The sequence below is a fragment of the Triticum dicoccoides genome, chromosome 1A (genome assembly GCF_002162155.2).
Source record: "Triticum dicoccoides isolate Atlit2015 ecotype Zavitan chromosome 1A, WEW_v2.0, whole genome shotgun sequence".
Taxonomy (NCBI): domain Eukaryota; kingdom Viridiplantae; phylum Streptophyta; class Magnoliopsida; order Poales; family Poaceae; genus Triticum; species Triticum dicoccoides.
Genome location: NC_041380.1, coordinates 136814389 through 136820225, shown reverse-complemented (window position 1 = coordinate 136820225; position 5837 = coordinate 136814389).

Below are 5837 nucleotides of genomic sequence, written 5' to 3'. Positions count from 1 at the left end.
AGATTCCTCACTTGTACTGATCCGTGGATTCGTACAAATCTGGAACCAACTCCTAATCTATGAGTGAATGTCTTCGCACAATGAGGTCAATGTCTTCTAAACTGATTTATCTTCAAAATCTTCTGAGAATGCATATGACCTCTTCCCCTTCCCCCGCACCTTAATGCTGTCACAGGTACATGTCCGTGAGAGAATCCCTTGGTTCTCATAGTCTGCATTCATTTGCAGAATTCTTACAGTATCACATAAATTCTCCCAAAGCCAGTTCCTGTCTGTCCAGCAAGCGAAAGCCTTTGAAGCCTTTGAACGTATTGAAGCCTTTCAGTTTAAAGTTCATGGCTTCAGAGAAATCAGCAAGGAAGGGTGGCAGAAAGCGTCATGGAGAAACATCAAGAGATCTGCCCGATGACCTCTCAGAGTTGTACAAGACAGATCCTGAAGAGGATTACAATCAGCGCAAGACACGAATCCAATGGATTCGACGCTATTGGGCAGAACAGTGGTTCAAGTACAGATTTGTGACAAAGGAATATGCTGAAAAGAATGGCATCAAGCGACCATGGGGAGACATCCTCTACAAAAATCTTCAACTCAGGACCAGAGATGAAGCCATTGAACAAGGCTTCTATCCTTGCATGGTCCGTGGGCCACAGCCTGCAGATGCACACTCATCGTCACTACTATGGTGTCGTGACGACATTCTATTCAAGCGCAACTTCCAGTTTGCCCAGAACTCAGCAAAGCAGAACAAGAAGACATTGGGACTAGACTTCAACCCTGGTCCTTCTGCTCCAAGGGCTGACAGCACACGAGATGCAGAACCCAATGTCGTTGGTCCTTTCTACAACCTTGAAGGTCTCATCTCCCATATCTTGGTTCAAGGAACAGCCATGAATGAGCCTGCAGATGACACTGGATCAGATGAAGCGCCTGCAGCGCCGAAGCCAAAGAAGCAGCCTAAAGCTTCAAAGCTTGCCTCTGCTCCAAAAATCTCACGGGCGAAGCCACTAGCAACTGCACCTCCTGAAGACAGTGTGTAGTCTAAAGATTTCTCACGCATCTCTAAGCCCCAGAAGGTCAAGATGCCTCTGCCACATACTGGCCAAGAACTGACAGCTGCTGCTGTTCTGTGTAATGATGCCATTGATCTGTTCAGTGATGAAGATCTTGCAGATGACGCTCTTGAGCAACTGATCAAGAGCAAAGAAGAAGCAGAAATCTTCAACAATCTGCCTCTCTTTGACGTGGCAATCATCCATAACTTCATTGATGAATGGTTTGACACGCCCAACATCAGCTTTGACGATCTGCAACTTCCCATTGGCCTCAGTGTCGCCTTCCATGGCGCCATTGCTTCAGAGTTAGCTATTGCCCAGCGCATTGTTGAACTGAAGCAAAAGATTGACTTTGAGAAATCTCAGTTCAAGAAGCATATGGCCAAGATCAGCGTGCAAGAGGTGAAGAACTTCAAGATTATGCTGCACGAGCTCAAGGAAGCCTTTCTCAAGAAACGTGCAGAAGCTCAGGGTTCTCATGAGCGCATGAAGGTCCTGGCTGACAGGTGTGTGCAAGCCTACAATGAGGCTGAGAAGCGCAAGGCCCTTGGGCGTCCTGGCATCAAAGAAGAACAAGAAGCCCGCTACGGCTGAACCTGACGCACCAAGGCAGGAAGCAGTTCCCATTGTCTTCCCAGCTAGCATGACTGGCTCGAAGCCAAAAGCAAGGTCTACTGCTTCAGAACTAAAGAAGACGAGGACTGCTGAGGCTGAAGCAAGGAAGAGGAAACATCCTGAACCCTTTGCTACTGCCCCCTCCAAGAGGATTGCTTCAAAGAGGTTGGATTGCTGCCATTCGTCACCGATCAAGAGCATTGGAATGAAGAGTTGCTACTCCAATTCTATGCCACACTTCACATCCGCGGGTATAACAGAGATCCGAAGACTTGGGTTCTGGAGTGGATGACAGGAAACGTTCATCACGAAGCCAAAGCCTTTGACATCACTGAGCTCACTGGTCTACCCACTCCTGGCGATCTCTACGAATCTGGCTGTCAACTTCACAGTGAAGCTATGGAGAGCATCTTTCAGAAGCCTGAACCTAACATGAGTCAGATGCTCAGTATGATGAAGCCATTGCCCCAAGATGCTGCATATCCCAAAGAGTTCTTTGTTGATGACCTCGAGTATCTGCCAAGGACTATTTATCACATCATAAGGCGAACTCTCTGGCCCATCAAAGGACACTCTCCACATGCCAAGATGGAAGGTGCAATGAAGACTTTGGTCTTCTATATTCTTCATGGCAAATGCTTCAATGCACAGGACTTCTTCATTCGCCAACTTGCTGCATCAGGCTCTGATCTTTTTGGCTTGAAGTTCTACGCCCCATGGGTAATGCGGCTGATCAAACTTCACTCCGCTATCTCATATCAGCCATCTGCTCGCAATCATCGGATCTTTCTGCCTGATGTGGATATGTCTATTGAAGCCATCTATCCTGAGCCTGCCAAGGAACCTCTAAGTCTTCAGAATGCGGAGCATCAAAGTTTTTCTCAGAACATTGAAGGAGTTGAAGCAGTCACTTGTGTGTATCCTTTGGCTGGCACTACACGTGCACCGCATCCTGCTCTCACTAAAGCCACTGATAGCACAATTGCCCAATGACCCAAGAAGCGCACTCGTGTTCTCAACGACCGAGAGCTTCTTGTGGCTCTTCATCAGAAACAGGATAGGCATCATGACTGGTTGAAGCGTCAAATGCAAAGCCTCTTGGTGGATGTTAATCGCATTCGCAATCTTGCCACCAAGAATGCCTTTGTTGCACACGAAACCTCTCGACGCACCTGGAAAGGGCTGACGCTAATGTGCTCTGAAGATGATCTTCAATAGGATGGCTTCTCTGAACGCTTCAAGTTTGACTCCACACCTCCTCGAAGGACAGTGCTGCACCGAACTCCGTCGCTTGAAGACTCTGAGTTCTCTTCCTCTGCTGCAACTTCACCGCCACCTCCTTCAGCACGCTTCGACACTGCTCCAAGTTCTTCTGCACCGCCGAACACCAATGACGACCCTGCTGCTTCACCTACTCTTCATGGGAACGAGTAGATGCTCTATGTCTTCAAACCTTTTTGGTCCTTACTGACAAAAGGGGGAGAAGCATATGAGTTTGATAGTCTTCAAGCGGGTCCATATGGGCGGGTGCTTTATATTTTGCTTCGTGGTTACAACTCTCGTTTTGATACATTTGGTTCTTTGAGTTGTAACACTTAAACTCGATGGTCGTCTGCTACTTATTTGCCACCTTGTGATGCGATGATAAATTCCGCATGTGCAACGATAAATTCCGCACTTGGATCATTTTGCAGACGTCCATTTTCCATTGTGCATGTCATTATCTTCACATACCTTCACATGCATAGTGGATTGTCATCATAAGTTGAAGAGGATCTCCACAAGCACAACCTGCCATGTGCATTTGCATTCCAAAAGCAAATTACTTATATGCACATCTTCAGGGGGAGCCCTTGCAACTCATGAAGACAATTCCTTATCCTTTACAATTTCACATATTATATTCCCCGTTGAAAACTTCAACTAGTTTGTCATCAATCACCAAAAAGGGGGAGATTGTAAGTGCATCTAGTGCCACCCCTAGTTGGTTTTGGAGTATTGACGACAAACCTAGTTGAGGGACTAATGTGTTTGTGAGAATTGTAGGATAACACAGGTAGAAGTCCCTCATTGATTCGGTTTTCCTACCAGAGATGACCCCTAAAAGTGTATGAAGACATTGATGTCAAAGGTGGTATATGAAGATATTCACATTGAAGACTATGACAAGAGAAGACATCGCATGAAGCCTATGGAGCTCGAAGACTTAGATATTTCGTAGTTCTTTTTCTTCTCTAATTGAGTCATAGGAACCACCGTACTGTTAAGTGGGGTCCAAGAGAACCAGTCAGAATGACTGAAGTGATGCTTAAACAAAACCTATGTGTTCGAGTGAAGACTATGAGAGCGAATCTTGTCCAGAGTCGGACAAGTCAGCTTTTCTTGTAGCCCAAGTAAAGTTGCCGTGTGAGTTTGAAATCTGACCGTTGGAACACATGTTAGTTCCTTAGTGACCCAGGGTCATTTCGGACAAATCAGGTCGGGTTTCCTAGTAGCTATAAATAGCCCACCCCCTACAACCATAAACAGTTGGCTGCTCAGAGTTAGAGTACGGCTTTTGTCGTTTGAGAGCAACCCACCTCGAAGCCCTTGAGAGAGAATTCCTTGCGAGGATAAAGCCCTAACCACCCAGAGCCAAAGAGAATTAGGCATCACTTAAGTCTTCTTGTCTGAGTGATCTAAAGACTTATTACACTTGAGGACTGTGAATCCTCCAGCCGGTTAGGCGTCGCGTTCTGAGCGTCCAAGAGACATTGTGGATCGCCGGTGAACGAAGTCTGTGAAGGTTTGGGAGTCTACCTTGAAGACTTACCAGAGTGATTGGGCGAGGTCTGTGTGACCTTAGCTCAAGGGGAATACGGTGAGGACTGGGTGTCCTGAGCTGCGTGTTCAGGACTAGGTGTCCGGGACTGTGTGTCCTCAGGTTTAAATACCGAGCCTCCCTAACCAGACGTACAGTTGTCACAGCAACTGGAACTGGTCCAACAAATCATTGTCTTCAACGAGTCACTGGTTTCATCCTTCCCTTCCCTTTACTTACTGTTACTCCTTGTGAAGTCATTGCATGTTTGCACTATCGTTCGTCTTCACTGAGTGACTGCGTGTTCTGTTTGGCTTCATAATATCTTCCTACCTGATCCTTACTACATTGCTGCTATTAGTCATTGTGCTTTCACTCCATTGAATACTTGACTATGGGTTGCCTAGTGTAGTCCACCTTCCGCTGCATGGAAATAGGCTTATTTCTATCATTTGTCTTCGAAACTTCCACGTTTTGAAGACTTTCATAAAAATCGCCTATTCACCCCCCTCTAGTCGATATAACGCACTTTCAGACCCCCTACCCGAGATCTGCCGGTTTTGACACCGACATTGGTGCTTTCATTGAGAGTTCCACTGTGTCGTCACCATAAGGCTTGATGGCTCCCTCGATCATCGCTAGCGATGCGGTCCAGGGCGAGGTTTTCCTCCTCGGACAGATCTTCGTATTCGGCGGCTTCGCACTGTGGGTCAATTCGCTTGGCAATCTGGAGCACATCGAGAGCTACGCCCCTGGCCATCAGGTCAAATTTGGAAATTTGAACTAGACGGCCGACATCCGCGGAGACTTGATCTTCGACAGATTCGAGCCCATGTCGGACGCGCCGCACAGTCGCGACGAGCATGACGTAACTCTGCCGTCGGACAGTGTTCGGGAGATCGCATCCACAACTACTCTGGCCGTTAATCCGGAGCAAATCGCGCCATCCGAGAGCGGAGGGATAGACCCCGCCATGGAGGCCGCCCTCTCAGTGGCGATAAAGCCAGATACTGACTTCACCCCTTACGAGAGATGTACCGCCGAACCACTGGGTTCATCTCCGGCCACGGACTCCGAGCCGCTCACATCTGTGCCCGTCGAATCCGACTGGGCGCCGATCATGGAGTTCACCTCCGAGGATATCTTTCAGCACTCGCCCTTCGAAGATGTGCTAAATTCATTAATGTCTCTCTCCCTGTCAGGAGAACCTTGGCCGAACTATGTCCGGCTAGAATGGGATGCAGACGACCAAGAAATTCACGGCCCACCCACCACCCACTTAGTAGCCACTGTCGACGACTTAACCGACATGCTCGACTTCGACTCCGGAGACATCAACGGTATGGACGATGATGCAGGAGACGAAC